General features: G+C 33.5%; 1 long non-coding RNA gene across 1 annotated transcript; it reads left to right on the top strand.

Annotated features, from left to right (window-relative positions):
* Nucleotides 1-5,827: 5,827 nt before the first annotated feature.
* On the top strand, nucleotides 5,828-10,310 carry LOC115957546. The gene is made up of 3 exons (XR_004084374.1): nucleotides 5,828-5,856; nucleotides 6,145-8,700; nucleotides 9,957-10,310. It is a non-coding gene; the product is annotated as an uncharacterized LOC115957546 (long non-coding RNA).
* Nucleotides 10,311-17,807: the final 7,497 nt, after the last annotated feature.

Below are 17,807 nucleotides of genomic sequence, written 5' to 3'. Positions count from 1 at the left end.
TATCTATACAATAATTTCACAATAAATCTTACGTGGCTTGTTTTAAATTAAGTCCACTATTGACATGTTTTTTTATCCATCAATAATAGTTTGTCACCTATAATATATTGTGAAATTGTTGGGAAAATGTTGTGAACATAGCATTTCTCACTAAAAAAAAAATCTTGACCCCCAAACATAATCCATTCCACTTAAAGAAAAACATAAAAGTCCAAAGAACAACAATAAAAACTAGGTCAAATAATAGCTAAAATAGTTCAAACAACAACGAAATTAGGCGAAACAACAACAAATGAACAAAAAATCCTTTAAAAAAAAAATCTCCTAATCATTCAAATTCATAACTAATTCAACCCATTCCATAAAAATAATCCCTAATTTCATTTATATATATATATATATATATATAAATGGTACCAAGAGATATATTGTGTCTGTGAGTTCTCCTTAGTAACACCGGCAACTTTGCTTTTCTCGGTGGCTCAGTTCGTAGTTGTAGTAAGTATCATCCTTATATATTAATATATATATATATAAATGGTACCAAGAGATATATTGTGTCTGTGAGTTCTCTTTAGTAACACCGGCAACTTTGCTTTTCTCGGTGGCTCGGTTCGTAGTTGTAGTAAGTATCATCCTTATATATAAAAATGGTACCAAGAGATATATTGTGTCTGTGAGTTCTCCTTAGTAACACCGGCAACTTTGCTTTTCTCGGTGGCTCGGTTCGTAGTTGTAGTAAGTATCATCCTCTATTCTCTCTCTCTCTCTCTCTCTCTCACACCGTTTCATTCCCTCTCCCAATTTAGTATTTTCAGTTTTCATTTTATCTCTCATTAGTCATTTTTTTTTGCTTTTTCATATTATAAGGAAAATTTTAAATTTATGTATTAGTGTTTTTTGTGTGTGATGTCGATGTATTCAAGTTCTCTTTATTAAATTATGTATAAATTAAGTTTCTTAATCACCACCACCTTAGAAAAAAAAGTCCTAAAGCTACTTTTGAATATACACTTAGGGTTGTACATGGGTCAGGTTGAGGGGTTTTTTCAACTCAACTCACTATGGTTAGTTAAAAAAATTCCAGATATCTAACGCAACCCACATTGATCAGGTTGGACCCATGGGTTTGACAAAATTTGTTTTAATTACTATTATTAATATTAAATTGAGAATTAGAACAACACTATCACAAATAAGAGCAAATTTATAACCAAATAATTCTAAGCATAACACCAAACCAACCAAAACTATATAAGGAGGATTTAAGGTTTGAGTTTAATTTAGGAAAGGGAGTAAAAAAGTAAATAACAAAATTGTATAATATATTTTAAAATTTAAATATATATTAAATATAGGTGTTGGGTTAAGCGGATTTGTAAATTTTATGACCCAAAACCAACTCAACCCACTATAAAAACAAATTTCACAACCTAACCCAACACAACCCACCAACCTGCTGGCAGGTTGGGTTGGATTGGGTTCGTTTGGGTGGGTTTATTGCACAACCCTATATACATTTATTGTTTTAAGTTCGAACCAATGAAATTATGAAATGTAATTGATTATAATTAATTTTTTAGCCTATCATAATCACACATAATTAATCCCATTTGTAAGAGTGCATATTGACTATTAAAATCTTGATTTAGCTTGATCTTGCAATTTGAAGGTTTAATTTAAGCACATGATATATTGTTTTGACAGTTAGAATTCTAGATTCATCCAATTGTCAAAATTATGAGTTGACATTACATCATAACATGATGATTTTGCCATTGGCGATGAAGTTAAATAGAAGTTGCAAAATGAAGAGTCTATATAATCACACTTTTTTGGCTTTCCAAACCACCAATTTCCAAGTTTTTGTCATCAAAGCTCATGGGTTTTGACCATGAAAGAGAGTTTAAAGTGACCAAATCACTTTTATTTTCCGTTTGTGGAGTTTTCTTGAGAAATTTGTTGCCTTGGACTTGAGTGCTTGGCTTTGATGCTTTTGTCATTAACCAAAGGTTGCTTCTTTTTGGCTTGTAGTGAGGTGGCTAATGAGCTCAATAGCTCATTCTGATTTTTCGTTTTGGCGGTTCATGGGTGATAAGAAGTTTGCTTCTTTTTAAGTTCCGATTATGATTGTCTAAGCTTTCTCCAAACATCAAAAATTTTGGCATTTGTGGGTTTTAGTTAGCTCAACTAATAAAGTTTATGATGGTTGTATAAGAGATCTGGGATTCAATCCCCACCTACACCAAAAACTGATTGGTGTCTTAGTCTGATGATAAAGAGCTATTATTAGGACCAGACGCCATAAGTTGAAATTCTCTAAAAAAATAAAGACCTTTGTTTGCTAAAAGAGGGGAGAGAGAGAGAGAGAGAGAGAGAGAGAGAGATGTTGAAGTTGCATGGGAAAAGTTGGTGCCCATGTGCTGGCAACATGTTACTTAGACATGAAAATGTGGATTTTATCCCCTTTCTACATGTGTTTTTTTCTTTCCTCTATTGATTTGCCTTTTTGTTTTATAATGGTGATGTAGTTCATCAAGGGAAATAATTTAGTTCCTTTTGTTATTATCCTTGCCCATTTGAATCTTTTGTCTTCTAGTGAGGTGGACTTATTAGATAATTGGATTTGGAGCCAAATATGAAATTCCGCCCATTAGGTATTGGGACTTGAAGAAGCATGCTTGGGGTTACTTATGACTTAGTAGCTTTTGTAGCCTAAATAATTCATTTGGCTTGTAGTTAGACGTTTTTCTTTTGTGCTCACTAGTGTAAACATAGAGTTTTATTGGGGAAGGTTTTTTTCATGAGGAACAAAACAAATAATGTGGTTTGGCCATGAGCCCAAATCCATTGAGAGAAACATATGGGCTTAAGCCCAATCTATGATGCCACCAAAAAAAAAAAAAAAAAAAAAAGGAGCCATAAACCCAATCCATGTAGTTGACTATGAGTCCATATTGTGAAGTGAAAAAATGTGGGCCACAATATATGTTGAGTAAAATCACAATCCATAAGGTTGGATGACTAGTTGGTCTATTTGGATTTTATAGAACTTGGTCCGACACTTATATTTTTTTAGATGGATAATTATTAGTTTACATACTCTAGTGCATGTCTTAAAAAATCTTCTCCCATCTCCCTGTGTGTGTTTAAAAAATACTTAGTATTCACCAAAAAAAAAAAAAAAAAAACTCTAGTGCATATAAACATAGTACGCACACGTCAGAGTGGTATTTATTTCACACACGCTCACTTTTTTGCACTAAACTTGTAACTCGAAGTCACGATTTCCAACTTGGAAATCATGACTTTAATTTACGAGTTTAGTGCAAAAAAGTAAGTCTGTCTACTTTGTATTCAATAATGGTTGTGCACTAGTTATTACCATTTTTTTAAAAACCAAATATGATGATATGACATGAGTTGCCTAATTGAATAACGCCACACCATGTGCGTATGAAAAAAAGAAGATGAGAGCATAAATTTAATCACTTTGTGAACTTGGATAGATTTTTGTTATTCTCACCTACACCACATTATTGTAGCATCAATCAATCTTTTTCCAAGGGCAAAGATCTTCTATTGGAATTTTCCTTTGAGCTGAATGTCTAAGTGATTAGGTTTGTTTGTTTTTGTTTGTTTGTTTGTTTTTGTTTTTGTGTTTTTTTTTGTTTTTGTTTTTGTTTTTGTTTTTGTTTTTGTTTTTGTTTTTGTTTTTTTGTTTTTTTTTCATAATGGGTCATATATTAGGTTAATTTTCTCCTTAAAAATTGGATTAGTGTCATAAGTTTGGTAACCCATTTAAGAAGACTTGTTTCTAATTTGAACTTGATCGCATTGAATCCGAACTCAATCCACCTAACCCATTTGCTCGGTCTATCTATTCCCACATGATAAAATCTAAAAATACAGCTTTAGGTTACAACTTTTGTCACAACAGGATTGTGACAAAACATATCTATAGTTCCTTTCTCTATTCTTTTTTTTTTTTTTTTTTTTTTTTTCTTTTGATGAACATATAAAATTTGCATCTTAATATCTAATAGAACAACATATATATGATGACTGCTTAAGCTATTTGGTCCATGCAAATATGCAAATGAAGATCAAATAATGCCACAACCAACTAAGATCAAAACATCTTAGAACAAAAGGTAATGAATCATTCCCAAAAAGGTAAAAGACCCAAAAAAAAAAAAAAAACTACAATCCAAATTACTCCCCTAAATTTAAAAGGATTAAAATGAAAAAAAAAAAAAGGACTAAAATAACAATTAAATGTGACTTTGGATTTTGGGGAAAAAAACTAAAATACGTAACATTAAAAGAAAAACTTATACCAACTGATATCGGTGTTAGTGAGGGCTAAGTTTGCAGTAGTTTTAATCTCGGCTTCCTACTTTATGGCTTTATGCCACTATTGGTCTAATAGTATTATGTCTGCAATGACTTGTACTAATATTTTCTTGCAGCCATTATGACAAATTTCGAGGATAGTGTTTTTAGCGATTGTCTCCATTTTTGTCTATGCAAAATAATCTTTGAGAGAGTTTTAGTCGGTTTGGAATTGGAATTGCAGGGGAGAGGAGGTGGAGACCGGAGAGAGTAGTAGGCTAATATAACATTGCATCCCTATCTCCTTTTTTTTTTTTTTTTTTTTTTTTTTTTTGTGAGAGATTGCATCCCTATCTATTTTAGAGCAATTTTATGTAAAGATAAAAGGATAGTTTCCACTTAACTACATGTGTTATGTATACTGTTGAAGCAAACATGGGTGGTTTAAGGTTTGAGGGTTTTATTTGATGCATTTACCCATTAGTTTAAAACCTAGAATAAGGAATATTTTGGGCATCAAAAAGGTGAAGCCCTTTAAATAGTAGTGTAGAACTATAAAACTATAAATATAGATATATGATAAGAGATCAAATAACAAACTACTCAAAAAAAAAAAAAAAAAAGACGTAAATTCCAAAATTTATGCATAGTTCGCCATCACCATAAAGAGAATGAAAAAAAAAAAAAAAAAAAAACTAAATGTTATCCATAAATACTAAAAAGTGTGTATATGTAATGATTTTATTTATTTATTTTTTTTAATTTGTTGAGACAGAAGTATGTGTAACCGTTAAAAATGAATATATTGTAGGATAAACTAGGTATTTGGTTCGTATCATATACATTGTATTTTAATTTGATTCTTAACTTTCCAATTGTGTCAATTTTGTCCATAATCTTTCAGTTTTGTATCAATTTAGTCTTTACCCATTTCTTTTGGATGGAAATGTGACAATGACCTAATTTTTTATTTTGGCTTTTATTGTGACCCGTGAGTGGTGAGAAGTGAGAAAGATAGTAACGACTGAAGGCCTCCGCTGCGCTCCTTCACCAAACCCTTCATATCGTTGATGGATAAATCAAAGACACACTCTGGTCAGGTTGGCAGAAACATTCATGAGAAATGCAGACTGAGTGAACTACCAGACGCTCTTCTCTGTCACATCCTTTCGTTCCTTCCTTCCAACCAAACAATCAGTCACAACTAGAATTTTGACGAGACAACACTTGACTTCAGCAATGAAACCATTGAGGGAGGAGTCACATGTTTCCAGAGTTTTGGGTCTACCAGTACCAGCAACCCTTTGCCTCCGAAAATTGAGCCTCAATTGGTGTTTTGGGCATGATTCTTGGTCCTATCTTGACTTGACACATGGCTTCGCATCGCTGCTGCAGCTCCACGTAAAGTCGAACAACTCGATCTCCAGTTACACCTCGATTGGAAACCTGTAGTTGCATGTAGTGGAGTTGCCTCATTGTTTCTTCTCTTGCAGCACGACTTTAGTGGTTCTCAAATTAAAGGTTTTACATTTAGTACATGCTTTTCATTTACGTGTCTCTGCCTGTCCTGTCCTCGAAGATTTCTCATTCAAATATTTGTTCCTACGCTAAAAACGTTTGAGTATCATTTTGACACAATTAATGTATAATCTATTTTGGTGAATCGGAGCGTGAGTTTCCTTATAAAAGACTTGAGATAAACACCGGCCAGCTCTTGACCTTGAGTACTTTGCTTTCCATGGTTGCTTTGATGTATTGTTCTATTAAATTGATGTTGTTGTGATATATTATAATCTCATCATCATGCAGTGCAGTGCCTCCGCTACGGTTACATTCATCCTTCCTCGTTCCAGTGTTTGGTCCGACTGGACTTTAAAGTTAATGATTGTAGCTGGCATGTGCTAAAAAGCTTGCTCCACATTTCTCCTAATCTAGAAATTCTTTTTGTTACTAAGGTTAGTTTAGCTAATACTTAATACAAGTATTTTAGTTGTCCAACACCATAATTACACTTTTGAGCTGCTTTTTGTTGTCATCAGAGTCGTTGTTTCCTTATATATGTTGGAGGGAGCAACCAAAATATCCTTTATCATCTGTCATCTCACCTTACAAGTGTTTGTTATAGTGGATTTGAAGGTTTGGAATATGAACTGGAATTCATAGATTCTGAACAAGGCAATAGTCTTGAAGACAATGAAAGTACAAGTTTCTGATAGAGAGTCGAAGGAAAGTGTTCTTGAGGAACTATCAATGTTTCCAAGGTGCTCAAAGACATGTCTACTTACATTTGAATGAGGTACACTTCTATTACCGGTACTCAACAATTTATTAGCAACTAATTCCAAAGGCAATGTTACAACTATTTTATTTTTATTATAGACCCCCTGCAGGTGGTAATTAAACTGTTACTACTCTTTTTTGATTGTTAATGAAATTTTTCTGTTTGGCCCTTATTTGAATTAATTGATGGGAAGAGAGGGAGTAGATCAATTTTATCCAATGTTTTCTTACGTTCTTTTATTTATTTATTTTTATTTATAAATGAGTAACATAACTTTATTGATGAAAAGAAAATCCCAAATACACAAGTCGTATACAATGGGTACACAATCAAGTTCTGAAATTACAATAGTCAATCATTTCAAGGAGAGAAGTAAAGAAAAAGTGGTGCAGGGAAATTAGCTGGCTGCTGTTTTGCTTTGGAAATGAATAAGGATTGTGAGTTGATTAGAGTAACCTATGGGTGGATAAGCAGCTCTGCATGAACATAGTTCCAAGAAAACCTCTCAAAGCTTATTGCATTCACAAATTCAAGTCACTGATCACTATTACAAGGGAATTGCTATTTATACAATCTGTTGGTGTTAAGGCTAAGAACTAACTCGAAGTGAGACTAAATATTATTGGTTAATGCTTAACTTATAGCTAACACACTAACTAACTAAGTGGATCTAATTGGGTGCTGGTACTATAACTTCCTCAAGCTGGCTGTTTGGTTACAAGTCTTAACAAATTTGAACTCTTTTAACAAACTGTTACAGCAGAGAACTCCAGCTTTCCATGCTCCCACCAGTTACTTCTAACTGACTTGGGATTGCTTTAGAAACTTAGTTAACCATCTTATCTTGATCCTGGTTGGCTGCTGGAAATGTTAGATCACACTAGAGTAGGCTGCTGCTCTTACTGAACTAAGTTACTAACTGTCTGCTCAACTAAGCTGCTGCAACTTATACTAGCTGCTGCATCAAGCTTGTCTGGTTGTTACTGACTTGTACCAAGGCTGCTAGTGTAAACAACCATTTTGATGCTCTTGCATAAAAAAGGAATCCTAAGTTAGCTGCCAATGAAATAAAGAATTATAGAAAAAAAATTAAGGTCGAGAATACTCTGTTCACAGCCCTTGAAGCTTCTAGCATTTTGTTCCTGCCAAATGCACCTTATTGAACAATGAGGCACAACTTTCCAAATTGCTATATTCCAATGATGACCAAACTGAACTTGCCAAGATGCTAGCATATCCAAAAGTCTCTGCAGCATAACCCAGTGAACTCAAAAAAACCAAAGCCATAATCTGTTGCTATAGGGAAATGAAGTAGTAAATGGTCCATAGTTTCCCCATTACACTTACACATATAACACCAATCTACCACAATAATGTGTCTCTGCAAATAATCGATGGTCAGGATTTTTCCCAAAGTGCATCTACTAAAAGAAAGCAACTCTAGCAGAAGCTGCGGAACCTTCGTTCTCTAAATAATTTTCCAAGGAAAAGGCATGGAAATGTTAGTCATTAATAAACGATAATAACCACATACTTCAATCATATTAACGATGGTTTTGGAAAAGGCATGGCAATTTTTTTTGTGAAATCCTATTATAAAATTATTACAAATGGTGGAGATCATTCTTTCCCTTGGTGAATGGTGAAGCATGTGGAAGGCGAGAGTTCCTTCAAGGGTGGTGTTTTTTTACTTGGACTGCAACTAAGGGGAAGATTCTTACCCTTGATACTTTGAAAAGGCGGAATATTTGTTTGGTCAATTGGTGTTGTATGTGCCAATGCAGTGAGGAATCTGTGGACCACTTACTTATTCATTGCACTCAGGTGTCTAGTCTATGCTCTTTGGTTTTCTTTTTGTTTGGTGTTTCTTGGGTGATACCTATGCATGTGGTGGAGTTGTTAGCGTGTTGGAAAGCTGGTTTTGGGTGCTGTTTGGCTGCAGATATCTGGTGGGCAATTCCACTTTGTCTTATGTGGAACATTTGGAGAGAGCGGAGCCTGTGTACCTTTGAGGGGAAAGAGCATTCCATCCTGGATTTGAAAATATTTTTCTCCTTTTCATTGTGCGATTGGATGTCTGTGAGGTCTGATCCTCTCTTTTCTTCTCATGTTGATTTTTTGGATTTATTCTCTCTAGATGATTTCTAGGCTGATGTAGTACACATCCTGTGTAATTGGAGTCTAGCTTATACTGTTCCTTTTCATCTTTTAATAAAGTTCTATTTACTGATTTAAAAAAAAAGTCATGGAAATGAACAATAATGCTCTTCAATAGAGAATTGTTAAGCATCTTGATAAAAAGTGTTCCATCCTTGTCTATTATGCCAGTAATTATTATTGAATATTACCAATTTTAATGTTAACAAACTCTACGTGTTTTCGCTTCCTGATTGCTTAATAGAGTTTCAATGGGCTTATTAGTTAAGCCAGGTTCTAGAGCTGCATTTGTATCATTAGACAGAGCAATGGTACATATTGTTGAGTTTCTGTACCTGTTAACCCTTTATGTAATTCAAGTTTTCTTTGGTGGAGTTAAAGTATGTTTTGATTATGCCAGTTGCCATGTGTAAATAATGAAATTATTCCTTTTTTTATTATTATTTTATTATTTTATTTTACCCCTTTCTCTTTTGCCTTTGTTTTTGTTTTATCACTTATGCTTAGTATTGCACTATTATCTGTCTCTTATTGTAAAGAAGGCCATATATCTATAATTTAATGACCTTGGTATGCTATTACCTTTATTATTACAACAGAGATTAAGAAATCATTTTTTAAGTTTTTTATATGACACTGAGTTGAAATATGCAGTTTTATTACAGGAATATATATATATATTTTTTTTGTTGAGATACTTCTATAGTTATGCTTACTTATCTATAAGTTTTATTCTTGCATAAGTACCTGCTGCTGTTGGTTCATTGTGTTCATCCAGATGGCGAGGACCTTTTCTTTTTTCATATCCTCTTTACCAACAAAATAACTGGTATCAACCTTTTAGCTGGCTTGTCTGTTTCAAGGATGATGACTTGAAGACTGCTAAAAGAATGCATTGCACATGCAATATATTACCGCTATTCTTACTGGAGTTAATCTTATCGTTATATAAGTAGCTGGTTTCATCGCTCATCACCCACATGCTATATTTGGTTTCATTGATCATTTCAAATTGACTTTTTATTGAATTTATCTGTCGCTCTTATACCATACCTTTCTTTTTTGTTATTTGGCTCTTATATCATACCTCATTGATGGAAGCGTAAATCTATCTCGCCAGGCCATTTTATTGATTGACACCAAGTAACATCCATCTCTAATTGCATCTTCTTCACTATTGCAGTTGTAGTTTGCTGCAGTTATCAAGGAAACAAGTATGGGATCATGATTTTGGCAAGGTACATTGGTATTTATGATTGAAATATCTAATTATTTTGTAGCTATTGTTGGTGTCTCTTAGTTTGTTTGTTGTGGCTGGTTAAGTTGGAGATAGACAGGTCCACTCTCCAATTCCAAGACCATCTAAGAGAAGGGAAGTTCTGTTTGCTCCATTGGCATCCCTTGTTTCATAGACTTGGGATCTGAAACTTTTCTGTTGAGGGTAATTATAAAAAATCTCAAATTTGGCATAATTTCAAGGATTGAATTTTTATATGTAAGAGATAGTTGAAGTTTGTATTATTATTTTTAATTAATACCTTTTTATATAATTCCATGTTTTCTTGGCAGATTAAGTTCACCATATAGTTCCTTATTTTCATGTTGAATTTGGTTTCCCTACAACAAGAAGGATGAAATTTAGTTGTGTGAATAGTAACAAAAATGAAAATGAAAATAAGCAGCCATTTTTTCCCACAGCATTGACTTTTCGATTAAATTCTTTATTTAATCCATTAAAATTTGGTCCTACAAAAGTAAAAAATTATGGTAAGTACCATGTGTGTGCTTTTTATTCAAGTATTGGAATTCTAGAGAATGAGCTTTGCATATGGGAAGAGGCCTCCAAACCTTTTTCATTTGAACACCCTTAAGACTTGTTTCTGTTTGGTTCTCCAAGTTCTGCAAATCTATGACACTCAAACCACAAATTTCTTCACCCATCATTTGCCTGTTATGTTAATAGACATTTTTTAAGCCTTCAAGTTTGTATCTTGAACATATCAAATTCATTTGTATGGTGCACTTATGATATTCAAGTCTCAAGAGATCATATCTTCCAACTATAACATTACTGGAACTGTTGAGAAATGCTATTCTGTGAGCTCTAATGATCCTATGAAACTCTAATCTTGTTATTGATGGCTTTTAGTCACGAATGCAAATATCTTTGTGAGCATCTGATTTGTCCATTCTTCATTCTCTGCAATGCAAGTTTTCTTGCTAGTATGTATGAAAAGTTGTTGCATTCTTTCTTGACTTTGTTTCATTATTATGTACAATATAAATAAATAAAAATCTAGAAGAAATAATAAAGTAAGATCTCAAACGTATGTCTTTGGTAGGTTTTGCCTTACTAATGGTTCTATTTATTAAATTGTTGTAAGCCATTTTTCTATTAATTAAGTTATTGATTCTTGTGGGAAATTGTTTTGGTGATCCATGTTTAGTTTGTCAATTTATCTGAAAAAATGGTATTTAGTGGTCTAAGAACCCATTTTTGGTCTGCATAAAACACTAGTATCTTGAATGTGTTTGGGTTTTGATCAAGAAGCTTCTATACCTTTCTTTGAAAACAAAAATGAAAAAAAGAAAAGCTTCTTCTATACCAAAAGAAGTTAAGTGATTCTTGTCATCATGATACGTTAGATAGTTGATGTAGAACCTTTTAGTTCATCTATTGCACGTGTGAAAGAGAGGATGTAAATTTCGTCAACAAGTATGTGTCTGCCTCAACTTACAATATATAAAAGACTGCATCAGATTAGTTCCATTGGCTTTTAGCTAAACTATTTCTTGATCTGACACCTACATATCTTATAAATCTTTTTTATTAGCTGGCTTATTAATTAGTGGTGGCAAAATTAACCCAAACCAATTTGCCCACCCAAATCCACCTATTTAAATACGATCCAAACCCACTCAATTATTAGTTGGATTAAATGAGTATTAATCCAATTAAATCCAATTGACATTAATATTTATTAGGCTTTAACTAGGTATCCAATTAGACCCAATTATGACCTAAGTATCATTTCTACAAATCACCCAACTCTAAAATAGCCAAAAACCTCTAAAAATGCCAAAATACCCATTAAACCTAGAAAATTACCAAAATACCCTCTAAACCTAAAAAATGACATAAATACTCCGAAACCTAAAATTTACCAAAATAAACCTAAAAATGACCAAAATATTCTCGAAACCTTGAAAATAACCGAAATACCTCCGAAACATAAAAATGACCAAAATACCCTCGAAATCTAGAAAATGACCAAAATACCCTTAAAACTTAAAAATAACCAAAACACCCCCGAAACCTAAAAAATGACCGAAATATCCCTTAAACCAAACAAATGACCAAAATACCTCTGAAAACTAAAAAATAATCAAAATACCCCTAAACATAAAAAATTGACCGAAATATATCCAAAACCTAAAAGATGACCAAAATACCCCCAGAACCAAAAAAAAAAAAAAAAACCAAAAAACCAAAAAACCTCCTAAAACTAATAAAATGACCAAAATACCCCCAACACCTAAAAAATGACCACAATACCCCCAAAACCTAAAAAATGACCACAATACCCCCTAAACATAAAAAATAAAATAAAATAAAATAAAATAAAATGACGGAATACCCCTGAAACCTTTATAGTAATTGAAATACCTCTGAAACCTATAAAATGATTGAAATATCCCTAAAACCTAAAAATGACCAAAATACCCTTGAAACTTAAAAAATGACAACAATACCCCCCTAAACATAAAAAATGACCAAAATATCCTTGAAACCTAAAATATGACCGAAATACCCTTAAACCTATAAAGTGACGAAAATGCCCCTAAAACTTTAAAATGACCAGAATGCACAGAAAACCTCTAAAATGGCCACAAGTAACTCGAAACCTCTAAAATTACCCTAAAAACTCTAAAACGACCAAAATAGCTCTAAACCTCTAAAATGACCAAAATACCCCCCAAAGTATCTAAAATGACCAAAATACCAATGAAGTTATAAGATGAACAAAATACACCCAAAGCCTCTAAAATTACCAAAATAGAGGTTTTGGGTATATTGAATGTTTCAAGGGTATTTCGGTCATTTTTTAGGTTTTGAGGGAATGTCAATAATTTTTTAGGTTTTAGGGGTGTTTCGTTAATTTTTAGATTTTAGGGCTATTTCTATAATTTTTTAGGTTTCAGAAAATTTTGGACATTTTTAAGATTTTAGGGTATTTCACTCATTTTTTTTTTTGGAGGTATTTTGGTTTTCTTTGGTTTAAGGTGTGTTTTTATCATCTTATAGGTTTAAGGGGCATTTTTGTCATTTTTTAGTTTTTTGGGGCATCTTGGTCATTTTTTAGGTTTCGGGGGTATTTTGGTCAATTTTTAAGTTTTGAGGGTTATTTTGGTCATTTTTTAGGTTTTAGGGTTATTTTGGTCATATTTTAGATTTCAGGTGTATTTTGATAATTTTTTAGGTTTAGGGGGGATTTTGGAAATTTTTAGATTTTAGGAGTATTTTGGTCATTTTTTAGGTTTTGAGGGTATTTCAGTCATTTTTTAGGTTTTGATGGTATTTTGGTCATTTTTTAGATTTAGTGGGTATTTTGGTCAATTTCAGTGGTTTTTGACAATTTTAGAGTTGTGATTTGTAAAAATGATACTTAGGTCATAATTGGATCTAATTGAGTATCTAGTTAAAACCCAATAAACATTAATGGTCTGTTTGGATTGAGGGGGCAGGGAGGGAGAGTAAAGGAGAGTAGAGTTAGCTGAAAATAGGCTAATTTTGGACCAATTTTACTCTACTTTACTTTACCCCCCTCTCTCTTCCTCAATCCAAACAGACCATAATGTTAATTGGGTTTAATTTGGTTAATACACATTTAACCCAATTAATAATTGGGTGGGTTTGTGTTTTATTTAAGTGGGTGGGTTTGGGACCTTGGGTTAATTTTGTCACTCCTACTCACTATGCAATTACTTTTGTGAGCCTTAAGCACTGTCTTGTGAGTTCCACGTGCCAAATTTTGACCTCCCTCAACGTTTTTCTTTTTGCCCTTTATTTATTTCGACAGCTAATTTAAGGGTCTTTTAGGTATTGAAATTGCGTAAACTGTGAAATTATTTTTTTAATGGTACCATGTTTGCATCAAACAGAGGTTCAGACCGAAGTTATCATAGCATCGGGAAGTTGGGCATCTCATAAACAATTTGAACTTATGTCTTATCATGGCATGATTTCGGTGCTTCTACTTTTGAGGTGTTTTGGAATTGCATGGATGGTGTGTTATTGGAAATTTTGTGACATCAATTTCCGGTATGAACTTTAATTCTGCTAAAATTACTTTGTTTTGAGAAGTTACCTATGCGAGAATATGCCTATTTTCACATGCTTCAAAGTTCCTTTGTTTTCGTGATTCGAGGGTTTTTTTCCCCACCCTGAAATTTGTGAGTTTCCCATAATTTATGACTTATGAGATTTCAATATTATTTGACCAAAATTTGACTGGAATTAAAATTTTCCATACTTGGGTTAAAAACAGTTTTTTGGATGTTATGATTTTTTATTTTTATTTATTTTTCAGATGCCTCGTTTGATTTACATATAATCTTTGTGATCGAGAAAATGTTTTAAAAAGAATTCAAACATCTATGTGTTAGTCCAATACATTTTAGATCGAACTATAGGATCGATATTTCAATCAAATTAACTTGGCTAAAGTTGGTCAAATCCAGTTAAACTTGATCAAACCTCATATTTTATAATAAAACTTTTAAGTTTGGTCTAGTTTGGCTTATCTTCACCCATTTGAGACAATGGCTATGTTTAACGTCTTCGGTTAGCTTTCTGGTTTATATTACGGGAGAAGTAATAGTTGTTTGGTGGTATTAATGATAGACGTAATGATTTATTTATTTATTGTTGTTTTTGTGGACAGAACAATCGCATTGATAACATTTGCAAACTTTTATTGTGGAAGATTCAAAAAAAAAGAAAAAAAAAAGGGATTTTAGATATTAATGTGACATGTACCAAACTTTTATTAATTAATTAATTTATTTTTTATGAAGATTAGGAATTCATCCTTATCAAAAAAAAAAAAAAAGAAAAGAAAAGAAAAAAAAAAGAAAAGAGATTAGGAATTCATACAAAACTTAAATGGATGCAATTTTAACTTAAGAAAAAAAAAACATTGTGATAGGTAATTGATTTAAAGATAAGAGGAACATTGTTATGCTAAAATTTATAAAACAAGCTCTTCACATAGTCCATATATTTTGTAAGAAAAGTATTTCACTTTGAATTGTCCATACGAAAAATTTTACATATACATTTTATTCCCCGAACTAGGGGTGCCCTTTGTAAGGTGGTGCTAAAAGATTTATTTATGTGCATTTAATATAGTAGTCCTAGGACACAAGAAGATTTCTTTTGGATGCATTGACTTCTTGACGGTGTTATTAAATTTCTATACCGAAGTATGTGAGTATAATTGTATATGAGATGAGACTTACCACCGCACACCTTTAATGTGATGGTCATTTTATAAGTATAATTACTTATAGAGTGTGGAGGGTAAGGGTCAGGATTCAAGCCTATAGAAGGGAGTTTCATACATATATATATGGGTGTCCAACCCAACCCGGAACCCGACCAACCCGCTCGAACCCGAACCAGCAACTGCCCAAACCGACCACTCCGACGGTCGGTGATGGGTTTCCGCGCCCAAGACCCAACGCCGGCGGGTCGAGTGGTGGGTTTTCTTCTCCAAAACCCGAGCCACCCGACCCGACCGATGTTATATACAAATCTGGCAATATGCGGGGAGATCCAATTGAGATTTGGTGAGATCCGGTGACATTCAAGCGAGATTTGGTGAGATCCGGCGACATTCGAGGAGATCCAAGCGAGATCTCGACCATATTTGGTGAGATCCGGCGAGATTCGAGGAGATCCAGGCTGATTTCGGCGATTTTTGGGGCAGATCTACTGGATTTTTGCAAATTCCGGCAAATTTTTTGAAGATTCCGGCGACGTTTGCAAGATCCGGCGACGTTTGCAGGATCTGGCGACTCTCTCAACTGACCGAACCGACCCGAACACCACCCGAACCCAAAACCGACTCGACCGAGTGACGTTGGTGGTTGGTTTCGGGTCCCTCCGCCTTCCACCCGACGCCGGCGGGTCGGGTCTGGGCTGGGTCCAAAATCGACCCGGCCCGACCCGTGGACAGCCCTACATATATATACACTTAGATTATACTAGAGTAAAATTTTATCTTAGATTAAAAAAATCATATATGAGATTTAATTACTCAGAATTTCAGCAACATCACTAACTCTTCTTGAAAATCGTCGCTTTTGACTTCTCTAGTGTTTCATTACAACCATCATTAACCTCTAGAGTGTTTTGTATTGAAGCATAGAATTATCCACACAAAAAATGTAGACTACGAGAGCAATTCTTGAGGTGCCTCCGGTTAATATGAAAAGAACTAAAAAGCTGTTTGGGCTAAGACTACGACTTCCATTTTCAGGTTCTACATCTTTACACTTCTCAGATGCAATCATATTGTTCTCTAATTCATTCTCTAAAAAAAAAAAAAAAATGTTGTTCTCTAATTCTTGTAGCTTGCCACTATGATCAGCTAACTTAAGCAGTGCTTCAGTTATGCTAGGAAGCAATTGGAACCGCCTTGGAAATGCTTGTGTGCATGCAATATAAAAATCTTATTAATCATTTCTCCTTAATAACAATACGATAGATGCAACGAATTTTACATTTTTTACAATATATTTTGTTAGGACATATGTAAGAATTGTTAAAAACATATGTTATGTAAATTGGTTAATCCTTTGACAAAACACACTTCACTTGTATTTGGGTAGATCTAGGATGAGTTTAATACTTCAAGGAACAAGAGTTCAAGTCTAGTATTGAAACCATGCAAGTTTGCCCAAGAAACAAGTGAAGAAGTGTTGTCCATTAAAGCTCGACAGATATATCTATTGAGGTCTCGACAGATACAGTATTTATTGAGATCTACGAAATCAGAATTTCCAGATTTGATTTTCAGCTCATGCTTATGTATTTATGTAGGGTTTCTTTTCTCACAACCCTAGACATATATAAGGCTTATTTTAGAGGCCGTCATATATGAGAATACAAGGAGAACACATGCAAAAAAAAAGGTGACCGAGTGCCTTATTCTCTCTTAAAGAAGCTATTGCATCTTTGCGCCTTAGGGTTTTATAACTAAGTGCTTCTTGATTTTCATTGTTGATGAAGTGGAGAACTTTGCAGCCAACAACATCCTTCTCAAGTTGGTGAGTTAGTCACATATTGGGAGCCGTGCATTATTGGTTAGTCACATACTGTAATCCATGCAAAAGGGTGGCGTTTATATATTGAAGAGTTCAGAGGTTTTGAAGCGGTAGAAGATTTTTGCTATAAGTTCATCTATGGGAATTGTAGAGTCTAAGGAAAAAATTTTTGTACTAGATCTAAAACTTCTCTTTATTATAATGGATTACTTTTCGGGAAGGTTTTTCCCTAGGTTTTTTTACTGTGAAACTAGTTTGTTTTATTGGTTTTCCAAGGTCATCATATCTTGTCTTATTTACTTTTCCGATGTGCATGATATTGATGTTTGTTTGTTTTAATAAGGGTTATTTATAATAAATCTAATTAACAACTTGGGTTAAAAACTTGTTAATTCTATCAATTGTGGTCTAAATTTCCTAACAAGTAGTATCAAAGTGGGTATACTCTAATTGAATTAATTTTTTGAGTGTTATCCTTGATCCCCATTGTCATGGATCGTGGACAATCTCTTTAGATTAATCCTTTATTTGATGGCACTAATTATGCGTATTGGAAAGTTCGTATGAAAGTTCTTTTGCAGGCACTAGGTGAAAAAGTATGGCAAGTTGTTGAAGTTGGCTGGATTAAGTGAAAGGAAGCGTCAGTGGATTGGGATGAAGCAACAATCATAGCGGCAACAACAGTAGGGCCGCTTTGTTTTGT

The sequence above is a fragment of the Quercus lobata genome, chromosome 8 (assembly GCF_001633185.2).
Source record: "Quercus lobata isolate SW786 chromosome 8, ValleyOak3.0 Primary Assembly, whole genome shotgun sequence".
In the NCBI taxonomy this organism is placed as follows: Eukaryota; Viridiplantae; Streptophyta; class Magnoliopsida; order Fagales; family Fagaceae; genus Quercus; species Quercus lobata.
This window is presented reverse-complemented; position numbering and strand designations above follow the sequence as displayed.